This window comes from Euphorbia lathyris, chromosome 7, assembly GCF_963576675.1.
Source record: "Euphorbia lathyris chromosome 7, ddEupLath1.1, whole genome shotgun sequence".
NCBI lineage: Eukaryota > Viridiplantae > Streptophyta > Magnoliopsida > Malpighiales > Euphorbiaceae > Euphorbia > Euphorbia lathyris.
Window position 1 is genome coordinate 88,830,952 of NC_088916.1, and position 17,735 is coordinate 88,848,686.

The window sequence follows — 17,735 nt, forward strand, 5'->3', positions numbered from 1 at the left end:
TAAAATTATAAGGATTTAGGTAATTATTACAATTCTTGCAAAAAAAAAAAAATTATATGATGAATATTAAAAAGGATATTAGAAACGTACATCTAAAACATTATCACTACATGAAGGTTAACTAATTAGTTTTTTTAATATCAATTCTCACCATTATAAGATATTTCATGGAAACGGTAAAATCATAATTATTTTAAATAAGTTCAAAATATGTATAATTGGACCAATGTAATTGTAAATTATGTTATGATTTCAGTGGTCATTGCTTCGTATTTCTATATTGAATTCTCCCAATGTGAAGTTTGACTTAATTATTGCCCTTTGTACATATCTTATATGCAGATTCAGAAATCTTTACCATTGGGGTGGTGGCGCAGTTGGCTAGCGCGTAGGTCTCATAGCTTCTGAGTGATCTTGAGGTCGAGAGTTCGAGCCTCTCTCACCCCAAATCTTTTTTCCATTTGGGCGGACGTATTTTTATAACTAATATGATGTAATTGTAGTTTTTATAACTAATATGATTTTCATGTAAAAAGCCTAAAAAAATTTAGCTGAAACTTCATCTTTTTGGTATATTCGCAAAAAACCATAACATTTTTACACTTTTTATTATTATTTTGAGTTCTACTTTTTTTATAATTTTAATAAATTAAAATTTAATTAAAAAATTATGTTATTTGAGTCTCTAAAATAAGAAATTGGTTTTTTAATGGAAAATAGATATAATAATTCATAAAAAAATAGATATAATAAAAATTAGTTGAAGAATGTTATGAAAATAATTATAGAAATATCTTCCTCGAATCTTTTTCCTATTTGGGCCGACGTGTTTTTATAACTAATATGATGTAATTGTAATAAAGGGCGGCCCGGTCGCATTACGCGTCCCCGCTGAGCGAGGGTCCGGGGAGGGGTCCCACCACAAGGGTGTATTGGGGGCAAGCCTTCCCTTGCCAATTTAATTGGCAAGAGGCCGCTCCTAAGACTCGAACCCGTGACCTCTGGTCACACGGCAACAACGTTTTACCGTTGCGCCAAGGCTCGCCCTCAATATGATGTAATTGTAATGTTTAAATTAATATTATTTTCATGAAAAAGCTCAAACAAAAATTATAACATTTTTATATTATTTTTTTTGTTTTTAGTTATAATAATTCATATAATAAAAATTAGTTCAAAAATGTTATGAAAATAAAGAGTACATTGAGAATAATTAATAAAGGAAATACATTTCTATAATTATTTGGAAAAATAAAGTTCAAATAAATAAAAGTTTATAAAATATAAAAGGGCTTTTTACATGAAAATCATATTAGTTATAAAAATTATAACTGTATCATATTACAAAACTTAATTCTAAATATGTGATTATCTTTCATATTATATATTGTCTCATCCCTAATGGGCTAGACTTTAAAAAATACTCAAACCTAGGGCTAAAAAATACGGGAAATTTACACAGAAATTTAAATTTGAAAAATTATTTACAAGTTTCCAAGTACTAATTTAAATAATATCAAATTAAGAAAATCATTGTTTTTTTATATATTTTAAGGACTAGGTTTTATCAATTAGAGGTCTACGATATATTTTTAGGGATTAGGATTTATGAATTGAGGTCTAAAATTTATAAATTAGAGATATAATTATACTTTATTTATGATATATAGAAAGTAATGACATATTTAATATTAAGTTTTGTAATATGATTTAATTGTAATTTTATAATCAGATATGATTTTGGGCTTTTTACATGAATATGATAATCAAACTTCAAAATTATAACTAAATCATATCATCAAACTTTATTCTTAATATGTCATTTTTTCTATATATGCCAAATAAAATATGTTTTTATACCTAATTTGAAAAGTTTAAACTCCAATTCATAATATTTAGAATTAAGTTTAAACTATTTATTCTAGACTCCTAATTTATAATATTTAAAAATAATGATTTTATTAGTTTGACATAATTCAAAATTATGACTTGACATAGTTGTAAATAGTTTCTCAAAAATGAATTTGTATGTAAATTTCCCTATGATTTTCATGTAAATAGCCAAAAATCAACCCACCCATGTATGGATTCCTAGCTTCTGGGTTTGGTATATAGGTAAACACGTGGTGTACATGGAAGATGTGGAGTATATAGTCTTTCCTTCATTCTTTCTCAAATATTTTATACCCATTTTAACATTTGTCCTTTTCTTAATATGTCTCTCTCTCTCTCTTCATCCCTCTCTTTCTCCATGTCACTCTTCTCTCCTATGCCTCAATCTCTTCTCTAATCTACATCATCCTTAAGAAATTACACTTCATCTTCTCGATGTTCTGGAACTCTAACTTCATTTCTCCATTCGTAATTTTATACAAACCCTTGAAAAAAACCGTAGAAATCCATGATGGGTTTTGGATAAAAACTCTTTTCGGAGACTCAATATTCTGGAGTTGAAAATTGGACCCAAACATTTCAAGCCACTTACAGTTGTCTCATAAAACATACTCACACTAGTATTCACAGCCACATGTATAATTTAATCACCCAATTCAGCAAAAAAATTCCAAATGGAAGCCATATGAACATTGGGAGTGTTGCAAATGGAGTTGGTATAACCTTCCTGCAACATGTACAAATTTTTTTAAAAAATAGTATAATTATGAACCTTCAATATTACATTATTTATATGCATGGGTCATGCTTTGGCAGTTTCATTAATTTTTATCATTCAATAATGTACTTGCCTTCATGTAGTGGAAAAGAAGAGGAAGAGAGTGAAGGGGAGGAAAGAGCATGAGAGGTTGGAAAAGATAGGAAATGACGGTTTTTAGCATATGGATTTGTCAGCCAATTAGGGAGAGGAGGATGTTGTAAGAAAGGAGTTGCAATGGAGAAAGAGAGGGATGAAGAGAGGGAGAAAGACACAACAAGAAAGGGACAAAGGTAAAATGGGTATAAAATGTTTGAAAAAGAGAGAAGGAGAGAGACAACTAGTTAAAAAGAAGAGTCAAAGGTCATAAATGGTGGTCAATGGTCAAAAATGGCCACCGGTGTAACAAAGTGTCAAGTTCAATGTCATATCGGGAAGAATTGAAGTTCAGTGGTCACAATGTGAAAATAGTTATAGTTCAGTGGCCATTTGTGTAATTTACCCTTCTCTCTTTTTATTGAGATCTTGTTATGATATTAAAGCGCCTTATATGGCATCAACCACCGGAGAGTATGGGGGGCAATAAAGTTAACAATCTGATTCAAGAAGGAAATCAAAACCAAGGGAAATCAACATCGAGGAGGTAATGAGGATCGCAATTTTAAGATAACTAGGACTGTTCAGAATGGAAAAGAAATAGTAAAATCTGAAAAACGTTAATTATGTGTAGGAACAACAATGGTGAAGAAACAAGAAGACATTCCATGGCAAGATGCGAGTGCATCAACACAGGTTTTTGTGGCTTTCCTAAGAACAAAAAAAGGATATTTTATCATTGATTGCAGAATGTCGCTGGCGAAAACCATCCATTCTAACAATGAGCAAGTAAGTTAAGGTTTAAATTAGAAATTTCTTCCTTAAATTTGTATTAGTTAAAGAAAATAACTACAGGGATTATGTTATTTAGATTCATTTTTAGGTTATTAATCCTAATAAGAATCATCTATGCATATAAGCAGAAATGAATTGGGATTATAAGTAATACCTACATAAACATGGTCACCAGTCCAACTGTGATATCTACGCAATCTGCCACTTCGTCTCCTACTGTTTCGGTTTCACCTATTTTGGATGCTTTACAAGATGCTAACAAGCACTTGGTTTCTCTAACTAAGGTTGAGATTGTTGGTCCCACTACTAGAAAAACACGTATTAGCAGCGGAATTTACCAGCGGAATCAATTTCGCTGGTGATCACCAGCGGAATAACAGCAGATCAGATTCCGCTGGTGTTCACCGACGGATCAGCAGCGGAAAGTAAATGTGGTCAGTGACTTATTAACTCACCAGCGGATTATTTTCTACACCGACAGAATTCCGTTGGTGGTAAAATTAATAAAAAAAATTTATTTTATTTAAATTAAGAGGAAATTTTTTTTAGAGAGTGGGAATTCTCCCCCCCCCCTTTTCACATTTTACTTTCTGTTTTCCCCCCTTTTCTCTTTATCTTTCAACATAGACTATTCTCTCAAAACCCACTCTCTCCATCTGGAACCATCGATTCTCTCTCAAACACCCACTCTCTTCTCTCTTTGTCTTCCTTATCGATTTACCCAACTCTTTCCCTCATCTCTGTCTCTCTATCTCTCTCCACTCCCATCCTTTATGAGTTCGAATTACAACCATTGTTTGCCTTGCTTGGACGGAAGAAGTTGAACCGGCCACCTGAGATTGTTCGTCATTTTAGGTGAGTCAAGTTTCTTAAAATTAAATGGGGCTGCGTTAATTTTTAATGGGTTCAGGAGTTTTTTCCTCAATTTGATAAATCTGCGAGCAAATGTAGATCTATTGAAAATTTCAGCTTGAGTGATGAACTGAAATTTAGGACAAACTTGTATATGACTTTGCTTCATTTTGTGTTTTTCTCTGCTTTGTTCAGCGGAATTTCCCAAATGCTACGGACAATGAGGGATATTTTGTCTTCTCGAACAACTTTTAGATTTTTCTAAAAGGTTTTTTACACTTCACTGATTAGTTAGCCCTATTTTGGTTATAAACTGTGAGTTCTTAGTGTTTCTGTATCAGAGCTTAGTTTACTGTTGGTTAGTGTTTAGTTATGTTGATTGAAGCATTGGTTGAATAGAATTTTATATATCTTATAATTGTAGTTTGATGTTGATGATTAATACTATGATTTCTGGTTGCAGCAAGAAGATATTAGGAATTAACAGTGATTTCTATTTGCTAACCTAACTTAGTTAGATGTTTTACATGTTACATTTAACTTCTGGTGAACGGTGAAGGGGAGACCCCAATTTCTGGGAAATCCAAGGCTATTTGAGGTAAGTGGATACCCCAATTTTTGGGAATGCCTTTGTTTTATTTTGGTTCATATTTACTTTAGCTGTTTAATATAAAAACTAGTTGTTTAATTGGAATTCTGAGAGATATTTTTCATCTAGGATTTGAATTATACTTGTCCACTTAGATATAGTGATTGGGATCCTAAACAAGTTTTACATATTGGAGATCAAGGGTCTGGAATTGTAACAAACAAAAAATTATTTTGCTAATTGTAAGGAAGAAAAAATTAGTACATTGAACACCCAAATGCTTATGGTTTTTGCTAATTGCAGGCACTCGAATTGGTGCCATTTGGTTTTAACCCAAAAATAGTATAGTAATTCAACTAGATTCCAAGCTTTTTTTTTATAACAACTAGATTCCAAGCTATATTAGCAGATTTATAAGGTTCTGAAAAAGCACTTCAGTTGTTGACTTTCTGGAGTTCATTGTTTCAACTGTATTTTGTTACTTGAATTTGTGTTAAAATGATGCATATATACATGTATTTTGTTGACTTTAGAGATTTTGCCCTTAATCTGGGATTTAGGGTTTATTTTGATACTGCTTCAAACGGATTCTACAGTTCAAACTGATTCCAATATTCATTTGGCTAAGGTTTCCAGCGTCTCCGCTCTTGAACATTATCAAACAAACTCATGAAATGATTGTGATAGCAAACTCAAATTTTTTTTTTCAAATTTTTACTCTGTTATTTGACAAGTCCTATTGTTAGATGTTTATTAGATTAGTTGCTTTCCAATACCCTAGTCGACCTCCTATTCTATGGAAAATTTTTTAAGGTAATAGACATTACGGCCTGTATAATTTTTTGTTCAAACTTTATGGAGGATTAGATATTGCTGATGGAGATCATGCAGTGCTTGGCATTGCAAGAATTTTAGGTTCAAAGGTTCAAACATTTGTGGTCACATTAGAGTCTATATTCATGCATAATCCAGTCATTTTTTAGTCCATTAGGAGTTGTTCCTTTGCAGTAAACAAGTGTTTTTCTCATCCCAATGAGTTTTCCTTTGTCAAAAATTGCCTTGTCTTGCCCAGTTGCCTTCCAAAATCCAGCCATGGTAGCTCTGTTCGTATCCTTGTGGCTAAAGAAGAATAATATATGGTCCAAACATCAATGTGCTTCAATTTTTTCATCTAGCATGCATTTTGGCCTCTTTTGAGGCCTTTCACCGTCATAAAATCAAAGTTATAAAATATTTTATTTTGCTTAAAATCAACCTTACATCTTGTGCGAAATAGTGTTGCTTGATTTTACTAAAATTACTTTTGAGGAATACCAGATTCATACATGACTCCCTTTCCTCTGTGAATGTAGATTCAGTACATGTCGCATGTTGAGATTTTAACTAATGAAATCAATGTGTGTTCACTTATCCTTGAAGAATAAATAAACAAGTTGCAAAATGTATATTGCAAATGCATCTTTTTATTCTGTCTTTGCAAATAAATTTTTATTCATTTTTTAGATATGTCATGTCTCTACCATGATGGAGTTTGTAATTTAACAAAATTAATTCTTATTTTGTGTTTCTGAAGGAGGTAAATAGCTATTGATATTCTCGTGTAGTGTTTTAACAACAATGTTCACATTAAAACTAGGTGAGTAGCCTTTATGCTTGTTAAACATTATGACAGCCATAAAATTTGGAGCAAACTCGAGACTTGAGTTGTGAGGTATTTTTTATTCTGCGGTTTTTAGAATATCATGCTACTTAATTATTAAAGAGTTTCTACCTTATTTACAATACATAAAATTTAACTATATCGAAAAAACATTATAGGTAAGGTTGGGTTACAGTTAGATAATCATAAAACCAAATTGTGAATTGTTTTATTGAAATCGATTGGTACTCATATTATAATGATGATCTTTGAACTAGCTTTCTGTCTAAGATGGACTTAATGTAAAAAAAATGTTGAATTAGACAAAAATGAATTTTAAAATACATAATTTCCACACCATCTATCTTTCAGTATGCAAATCCTCCTAGTCAGAATCAAGTTTTAAAATAGGTTTTGTGGTTCAAGGAGAAGAGAAGAAATTGCATAAAGAATTAAGTGGTCACCTTTTTATTATTATTAGAGGCATTGCTGCTACTTTATTTACATTTCAGAACCCTGTTCAAATCTTGTTTCCTGTTCTTTTCCGGAGCTCTCTGTTCTTCTGGGCTTACCTTTAACATATTTTTATCAATTACAGGAATTGCTGCTACTTTCTCTAGATTTCCTGTACTGCAAGGTTAGCATTTAATTTGTTGCTTTCTTCTTTTACTTATCAGAGATCAATATAACACCATAAATATGAACTTATTAGGCATAGAGAGGAATGGTGATTCTATATGGCATTTATAGATTCATTTATTGATGAGTTGGTCTTGGACTTAGATGCACGTTGATTTTACTGCGATCTATGTTTACTTGTATCCTGCACACAGAAGAAGCAGGTTGGGTTGTTTGGTTATTTAGAATGTGGAAGAAGAAATTAAGGAAATGATTATAATGATAGCTTATTATTGACAATGCAATGCGTATATACAATTTGAATTAAAAAGGTTCTGTCAATTTATGAGTTGTAATTGTGTGATCATAAAACTCAAATTTGTACATATATCATATACGAGTTCCCTTCAATCCAAATAACTTGACTAATTAAAAAAAAATATTTTTTTTTTCAATTTTTAATATTAATCACCGACGGAAAATGGTCGGAAATATCCGCCGGAAATATTCACCGGCCAAATTGGGGTCGGTAATAGTTGGTCGGTGTTTAAAATTTACCAGCGGAATCTTCCGACCCAATTTTGGTCGGCATAGATCTCCGACGGAAAGAGATTTGTGGTCGGTATGCGGTACCAGCGAGCCTTTTACTAGCGGAATACAATCCGCTGCTGATCCGTCGGTAATGTTGATTTCCGACGGAATTTGGCGGATCACCGACGGAATATTCCGCTGGTAAAACACGTTTTTCTTGTAGTGTCTCTTGTAGGGTTGCAAGTATAATTCCAATGGGGGGTTATGAACTATTTAAACTTTTTCGCAATTAGGGCAAACTTCTTTTTCTAAGGAAAAAGGTTTTAACAGCGGCGCTGAGTAAACAGCAAGATACTGGCTTAGTCAACTAGTGACTAGGTCAATTTCTTAGCTTGAGTCAGGAGATAGCACTTAGAGTCTATTCCTGAGCTCAGATGTTCAACCCGCACAACTCAACTTGACCTCTTTACTTGGTCAATTTTTGGTTATTTTAAGCAAGCAATATATATAAGAAGTTAAAGGTAAGAAATACTTTACTCAGCAGATTTATCCAGGTTCGGGTTCTTTTAAGCCTACGTCCTGTCCCCGGAATGCGTTCCGAGATTTCGAATCCTCTACTGAGCTTTTTAAAGGTAGAGCCTCAAACCCTTTACAATCTTAGCAACTGAGTATAACAAGAGTACCTTCCTCTATACCTTTACTCAATCCTAATCTCTCGCTGAGTACTATAACCGAGTACTCAGCCTCTCCTTTCTATCTCTAGAAATGATAAGTGTTTTGTCCTATACAATGATTTGCTAAGACACTTTAGACGATTGAAATAATCACTCTAGACTTTTACACAAATGTATAAATTGTAGTGTAAGATTTGCTTTGCTTCTTGCTTGCAGAACTTGTGTAGAAATTTGGTCAGCGTAATGGCTTGATCAAGTTCTGTGTGGAATGAAGCTTCTGATGGCACTATTTATAGAGACGTCTGGGCATCGGTCATTTCGAATTTCGAAATAACCATTGGAGGAAAACGGCTTCCTGTCGTTGTCATCCTGACTTGCTCAGAGCTCTCGGCCAATCAGATTTGTGTATCTTCTATCCTTGGTTAGCTCAGCAGACTATCTCTCCTTTTATGGTAAAGTCAACTGGACAGCATACTGTGTCGTCTGAACTTTACCCAAAGTAGAAATACTTTGTCTCAAAGTTTTCTTAAGCCAGCTGCTATCTTTGTACGTTTGTCGAATCTACTCAGCAGCTTCATCTTGAAGTTGTTCCCGAAGGTCTTCTAGATCCTTCTTTCGCTGAGTTGCGTTTTATCCAAAACGACAACGTTTTAAAAACGCGGGCCGAGTTGTACTGAGTTGTTTGACTTGGGCCTTGGCTTCCGTATTGGGCTTGGGCCTTTGGATACTTGTGTCTTATAAATAATTTTAACTCAACATTGAACAAAGACATTAGTAGAATAAATCAAAGCATTTAAACTTAGTGTGTTTAGAAGATGTATTTCAATTATACTTAAACAATTTTGTCAAATCAAAATTATGTGGAAAGGTGTTTCAACAGAGATGTTCAAATCTAATGTATTGACTGTTGCGGTTACCATCAAACCTTCTATGCACCTACATGCATCTAAAATATCAGAATGGAGACATGCAATGGTTAACGAGTATAATGCTCCAATGAAGAATGGAACTTGGGAACTTGTTCGGCTTCCACCAGGTGTTAATTTAATTGATAATCAGTAGTTGTTCAAACCCAAAAGAAAGGTTGATGGCACAATTGACCGGTACAAAACATGTTTGGTTGCACGAGGTTATCATCAATGACCGGCTATTGATTATACTGATACATTTAGTCCGGTTGTCAAACCAACGACTATTCAACTTATACTTTCTTTGGCAGTTTCATTTAGGTGGATAGTGTTGCAGTTGGATGTTTCCAATGCTTTTCTGCATGGTGATTTGCATAAGGATGTGTATATGGATCGTTATCTACAACTGGTTATGTCCTATTTTTTGGATCCAATTTGTTATCATGGACTTCCACGAAGTAGCAAATGGTTTCTCGGTCTTTTATGAAGGCATAGTATAGTTCAATTATCACAACAACTTCTAAGCTTAGTTGGTTACAAATGTTGATGAAATAAATTGGTTATCCTATCAGACAATCGTTGATTTTATGGTGTGATAATTTAAGTGCAGTATATCTGTCATCGAATCTTGTGCTTCATAATTCTACCAAGCAATTGGGAATTGATTTTCACTTTGTTAGAGATAGTGTTCGATCTAAGCTGTTGGTGGTTCGACATATTCCGACTATAGATAAAACTGCAGATGTTTTTACTAAACCATTGGCAAGGGATCGTTTTCAGTTTCTGAAAGACAAGCCAACAATTCATGCCCAGCCTCTACAGCTTGAGGGGAGAGGGGGTAATGGAATAGACTTGTATAGAAAGTAAACTGTTTAAGATTTGGACTTGTATATGAAGTCTTAAACCTATAATAGAATATACTTGTATAGAAAGTAAATTGTTTAAGGCTTAGACTTATATAGGAAGTCTTAAACCTATCGGCTATGTTTAGAGAGTGCTTGGCCAAACCACTCCAGTATAAACACGTTGGTATTCTTCATTGTTCAATACACTCAAATAATATATTTCCCCCAATATTTACATTATTTAAAATGGACTTGATAATTCTCCAATAAAAATTATAATTGTTGTTTATTTGATCTTGGGTTTTACAAGACTCATTGGATATACGCTTAATTCAAGCATATTGACATCATGAAAAATCTATTAATTGTATTATTCTTTTATATGAATCAACGTGATGCTTCTTAGGTCCACCCTATCTTATGCTAAAATTCATAAACATCTGAGGCTGTAAGGGTTCAAGTTTCAGAGTTCAGACCTCTAACTCTAAAAAAGCTCTGACTGATATCATATTAAATAACTATTCACCCTTAAACTTTAAACTCGTAATGAGGTTTTCAAATTAGTTACTATAATTTTTAACAAACTTAACTTACACATTTTCCATCAAGAATAACCAGAGGAAAGAAATGAGAGAACAAAATCCTGCCTCTAACATTATTATCCACGGATTAGTCAAAGTTCATAAAGCCACGGATTAGTCCCTTGGCCAGAATTAAATGGAAGAAAAAGATTAACCTTGAAGTTGAAAGGATAACTTAGAATTTAACCATAACAATCACAGCTTGAGCTTTGTAAAACAATTATTAAGATTCGCAATTAAAAATAGGCATACAAATTTAACACCAAATATCCTTGGGCGAAAGGGAACAATATACAACATCACCTACCTCGAGATTTTGATAAACCAAATTCCAATTAATGGCTTAGCAGAAACGAGGAGGCCACAACGTGCCTTGTAAGATGATACCGTCTTTCTCCACTCAAGAAGATCATGATGAGGAAGAATTCCAATTTTGTCTAGCCAAACTGTCTTACTAGCCACAACTACATAAATTTTGGCAATAAAGGCTGAGATTAAAAACATCATTGAACGAAAGGGAATGATATATAATAGTAAAAACATCATCAAGCAAAGCTAGAAGCAAGTTTGAACCACACAACCCAGACACCAAAATTACGCGATTATCAAACAAACAGTTCAATAAATCATGATAAATGCAACAACCACAACAGTTTTCCCACTTGAATATGTGGTTATAACAAATAATTAGATCCAATAGAGTGAACCAATTCAAACATGAAATCGAGATATCTCTGTCTAAGAATCTTCACTTGTTCTTTCTAAATAAAGTATACAGGGCAAGGGATTCAAAATGGAAGAAGCGAGAATTCCAAATTGACCTAGTTAATTTATGGTAGAATCAATTCTTAGGCTGACCTATCTCCGAGGCAAATTCAAACATGGAATCGAGATAGATCTACCTTAGAATCGATTACTATAAATGAACCGGGTCAATGTGGAATTCACAAAATTGCATAAAAACTTGCCTCGAAGTCAGATGAGCATTATGTAAGCACCTTGGAAAGAAGAGGACTTCTCCTACGAATAGCGAAGAGCTCGGGGGAAAATGAAGTAGGGCAAAAGATTGGGGAAATCATAGCTGGAATATGTGATATCTCCGCTCGTCTTCATCAAGTGTCTAGCTCCTCTACAAGACTTCAAGACATGTGCCTAAGGAAAGCGATAAGAGGGCGGCGCGATCCGAGAGGTTCCTATCGCTGCAATTTCTGTTGTCTCCTGATTTAGGGTTTAGATTAGAGAGATTGAAAAGTAGAGAGTAAGTGAGTGAGTGAAAATAGTGGGTAAATTATTAAGAGGGGAAAAAATTGGAATATTTTTCGTTTAGAGGGAAAATTTTAGAATTAGCGGGAAGAGGGATTTTTTTTTTGTCGTGGGTAAATTGTTGGTAATTAATTATTTGAGATAAATTGTTGGTATGTCGTTGGTATATTATCCTTAATTCCAATGGCATTGTGTCGACATCTATTATCATTGCAATTGCCCACGACATATGTCGTTTGTAATATTTGTCGTTGGCATGTCGTAGGTATTATCTTGATATATTCTTATATAATTTTGGTTGAATAGTTTTGTAAGTAAATCGTATGTATGTCGTAGGTAATAACTACGACAGAAGTGTCGTTTGTAAAATGTCGTTAGTAACCTCTTATTTTCTTGTAGTGGTTGTTGTTGTTGTTGTTGTTGAACGATGATCTCAAATAGTTTTACAATAATTTTAACTCTAAAAAATTATTTTAGCAAATATATAGTTAAGTAGATTGGAACCCCTGGTTTTAGTGAGTAGGTGAAGTTTGGGAGTAACAGATGGCATCACCTATATAACTGGACTTACACCTTTGCTCTTCTCAATCGCCGACTAGCAATTAGGGTTACCCGATGTTCATAGATATCTCCTCTGTGAGATCTGAATAGCAGATAGCTCATATATCAATTATGGATACGGTTAGGATTAGGGTTTATCTTCTCCAGAGAGTAGCATAATCAAATCTATAGAAATCGATGGTTAGGATTAGTGTTTATCTTCTCTAGAAAGTTAGCATCCAGCAATGCTTTTAGGATCTGATCTCTAACTGCTCCGTCGGGCAAATTTCCAATGAGAATCAAGCTTAATTCGGTAGAAACCCTTCCTCAAGCGCTTTAACTCTGGTTAGAACCAAAACTCTTTTGGTGGATTATTCTATTACTAGGTTATGCTTTCTTAAGATAAAGGTGACTTCTTTGTAATTTGTAATGTTATCAGACTGACATCAAATTAGATTTATAGTTAGGTTAGTGCTCACTTGATTGTATTAGAGGATTTGGGTTGGTCAGTTCGAATACGTAATAAATAATATTTATATATTAGATATATATTTATGTATAATTATTTTGAAATTATTTTTATAAATTATATATTTAAAAATTTATTAACAATTTTTTAAGAGTTAATTTAAAAGTAAACATCTGTTGTTTCTCATTCTCTTCCGCTTTCTTCTTCATCATAAAACTCCAAAACTCCATTAAAGCACATTTGAAGTTCTTTTTGAAGAACAATACAAAGTTCAAAGCTTAATAAATATCAACGATGCACTGTTTGTAAACCAAAAAGAAAAAGATTTTACAATGGTTTGCCGCAAGTGATTTTCATTCTAAGGCCCAGTTTGATTGGGGAAAATATTCTACAGGAAAATATTTTCCCAATTTTTCAGTGTTTGTTTGGGCAGGAAAATAAGTCAATGGAAAATGAACCAAAACTCTTTTGGTGGATTATTCTATTACTAGGTTATGCTTTCTTAAGATAAAGGTGACTTCTTTGTAATTTGTAATGTTATCAGACTGACATCAAATTAGATTTATAGTTAGGTTAGTGCTCACTTGATTGTATTAGAGGATTTGGGTTGGTCAGTTCGAATACGTAATAAATAATATTTATATATTAGATATATATTTATGTATAATTATTTTGAAATTATTTTTATAAATTATATATTTAAAAATTTATTAACAATTTTTTAAGAGTTAATTTAAAAGTAAACATCTGTTGTTTCTCATTCTCTTCCGCTTTCTTCTTCATCATAAAACTCCAAAACTCCATTAAAGCACATTTGAAGTTCTTTTTGAAGAACTATACAAAGTTCAAAGCTTAATAAATATCAACGATGCACTGTTTGTAAACCAAAAAGAAAAAGATTTTACAATGGTTTGCCGCAAGTGATTTTAATTCTAAGGCCCAGTTTGATTGGGGAAAATATTCTACAGGAAAATATTTTCCCAATTTTTCAGTGTTTGTTTGGGCAGGAAAATAAGTCAATGGAAAATGAAGGAAGAAATAAGGGAAAATGTTTTACCTTTTTAAAAAGGTAAACAATTTTCCCAGAAAATGGGAAAAATATTAAAAAAATGTAAAAATATAAAAAATATGAAACACGAAAAAATATGAACAATGTGAAAACGTTACAAAACACGAGAGTATTAAAAACCCATAAAAACATGAAAATGTGAACAAACACGAAAAACACAAAAACGCAAAAAAAAACAAACACTTAAAATCATAAAACATGAACAACGCGAAAAAGTGACAAAACACGAAATATAGAGAAACATGAAAAATACAAAAAAAAAACACGAAAACGTAAAAAATACAAAAACACGAAAAATTCTAAAAGGTAAAAAAAGCAAACACTTGAAAAATCAGAAAACATGAAAAATGCCAAAAAGTGATAAAACACGAAATATACAAAAACGCGAAAAATGCTAAAACATAAAGAAACACGAAAAACACAAAAACGTGAAAAAGGGAAAAACCAAAAAACTAAACATGAAAACACGAAAAAATGAAGACAAATGCAAAAAAACACAATAAAGTTAATAACACAAGAAAAAGTACAAAAAAATGCCAAAAATATGAAAATGTGAAAAAACGTTTTTTTTTTGTGTTTTTAACATTAATTTTTTTTCCACTTTTTTTCCATGTTTTCATTTTCCATATTTTTTTTGAGGTTTTCGTATTTTCCACATATTTTCACGTTTTTTAACGTTTTCGTGTTTTCCACATTTCTATTCCATTTTTTTTGTTATTCTATTCCTTTGGTGCTTAATTTGTGCTTAATACATGTGGAACTCTTTTTTTTGTGTTTTATATATACAATTGAAAATAAAAAAAATTTACCGAAAATCTACATTTACTGGATGGAAATATTTTCCAGTGTTGTAACCAAACACTGGAAAATATTTTCTAGTGTTGTTGCCAAACACAGAAAAATATTTTATTTTCCTGCAGAATATTTTCCCTGCATAAAATTTTACAGAACACAATATTTTTCCCCAAACAAACGGGCCAAAATAATTTAAGGTAAGATCCAACATATGGGAATTTCGAATAATATATGCAGTGGCGAATCCACGATTTGAGAGAGCGGGGGGCAAAATCCTAAGTAAAAAAATTTTAGACAAATAATGTAAAATTGTTCAATTTTGTATGGAAAAAATGCAAAATTGTTCAATTTTTGGTGACGAAAAATGCAAAATCGTTCAATTGTCATGCATTATTTTCATGATTTTTTTTATAAAAAACGTAAATTATAATGTTTCCGACTCGTAATCATCCATTTCCGGGATTCTCGGTTTGTTACGCATCAAATATCCCTAACGTTTTGGGTCAGGTGCAATTTTACCCCTAACGTTGATAAATTAGATCAATTTCCCATATTGTATGAAGCTATTGTCTACCATATAATAAAATACTGTTAACCTTGGGTGATACATAAAAGAGGAACACCAAAGCTGAATGACCACTTCATATGCATACTATGTGTATGCTTGGTTTTTGAAAGGATATTGCAATTAAAAAAGTTATTAAAAGTTCTTAATTATAAGATTAAGTAGATTGATTTGTCTGAAACTAAATCTAAAAATAAGATTTGTTTGGTGCCGTCAGTATCCCATCTTTTCTAGAAGAGCAGTTTGATTGAGTCCAACCGGTTGAGCTGCTAGAGTTAAGAAAAAGTGGAGCAAGTGGCAGGAAAAAAACACATCTTATCCCTAGTTTTCTTCAATCTGGTGACGAAGTTATAGGGAAGCTTAAACTACTCTTAGTTGGGTAAGAATGGAATTTGGTGGCAAACTCCAAATATGAGAAACTATGTAATAAAAATACCTTACACCATTTTGCTTAAATTCTACCATCTGGTATGAAGTTGTTGTCTACCATATAATAAAATACTGTTAACTTTCGGTGATACATAAAAGAGAAACACCAAAACTTATAATGCCAAAGTAATAGTGATAGCTAATAACAAAAATTAGCATACCAAGTTTAAAACAAACCTAACACATGAGATAGCTTATGCAAAAGAAACACAACTAACACAGTTAACAATACTTCTATTGAAATCACCAGTACAATCAAAAATCCTCCCGGTTTGGTATCATATTTTTAAAAAGAAGTAATTAACCAAAATTAATAATGATAGATCATTTGTAAACATATAATAAGCTAGAGTAGATGCAAAACTCATTAGGAACATATAATAACGTTTCTAGGTGTCACAACAAGAAACATAAGACACACATAATCTTCTTACTCACAAGAGTTCATTTTTTCCCGGTTTCATTTCCATTTGAGTTTCTTTTCTGTTATTTAGCTATAGTTTTTTAGAAACATAGGATATATATAATCTTCTAATTCACAAATGCAATCTCTTTACTTGGAAACAACAGAAATTGATTAAGATGTTCACTGGAATTATTTCTCCATTTCCAAATAACCTAACATCAAAGATCTATTGTTTTTAAGATTAGAGAGCATCCAATTATACAGTGAAACATCACCAACTGACTAAGCATCCAAAGGCTAAATACAATTGATTCGCAAAATTATAAAAATTTGACACTGAAAATCTAAAGCGTCCTTCTCTCATTAAAAAAGTTTTTCACACTGAAAACACTGTGATGATTCTTCAAAAACTAGCATATTACGTGTTCTAAGAACCGAATAAATAGAAACAACCTTCAAATTCAGAGATAACCATGAATTAGACAAGATGGTTAAAAAGTGGGCAATATTCATACGTTAACTCTGAACTGAAGTACAACCAAAGCCTGTAATCTCAACTACTTGGAATATTTATACCTTTGTTCATTCTAAGTGTCTTTATTATTTTGGCAACCTCATGAACATCTGCGCATCTTACATCCCTAATCTAGTGAATCCATTGTATTTGGTGTTTTTTCTCTTTTTCCAAAGCAGTGCAGTCAACATAATCCCTTTATGTAGCTGCTGCTAATGCTGCTTTGAATTACTCTGCTGCTGATGTAAAAATTACTCACAGAGGTGTTCTTTTTCCCAATATGACAAACAAATCTACCCAAGATCATTTTTCCAAACAATGGTTGTTCATTTTCTCGCATTTTTTGTTGCATCTTAACATCAACAACACCCACACCAATTAACTTAGTAAAAAGAGTTGTAACTTCCTCCTTCGTCACTGGAAAACCTCTTGAAAACGCCAGGAACATAGTCCGGTCATCTTCAGAGACGGTTTTGCAAGGATCCCAGCCCCATAATCCACCTGCACCCAAGTCAAAATCCACTGCTCTTGGGAGAATGTTCATACTCCCGAACACTGGATGAGAAAAACCGGGAATTACTAGCACTTGGCTTGAGCTTGACCAACTTAGAACATGTCCCAATATGTCATTGAAAATCCTAGAACACACAGAGTTAAGTAAATTCTTGACTCCAGTGACAGCTGAAACTTATTATGGCGGAACATTTGTAAAGAAACTTCTTTCTCCACTATCCTAGCAGTGAGAGGGATTTCTGCTGACATTTTTAAAGGTACTCTGTTTGCATCAAGACATTTCAGACATAAAACACCCTCATCTGCAATGGCATTGAGCAAAATTAGAGGGGGACGAGGTTCATAACAATACCCAAGAGTGTTAGAAGAGATTGTTTTCGCCGGCAACATTCTG

At 32.7% G+C, this 17,735-nt stretch overlaps 1 non-coding gene across 1 annotated transcript; it reads left to right on the plus strand.

Annotated features, from left to right (window-relative positions):
• The first annotated feature begins 362 nt into the window (after positions 1-362).
• Positions 363-447, plus strand: TRNAM-CAU (transfer RNA methionine (anticodon CAU)). Its single transcript is given in 2 exon segments — positions 363-400; positions 412-447. It is a non-coding gene; the product is annotated as a tRNA-Met (tRNA).
• Positions 448-17,735: the final 17,288 nt, after the last annotated feature.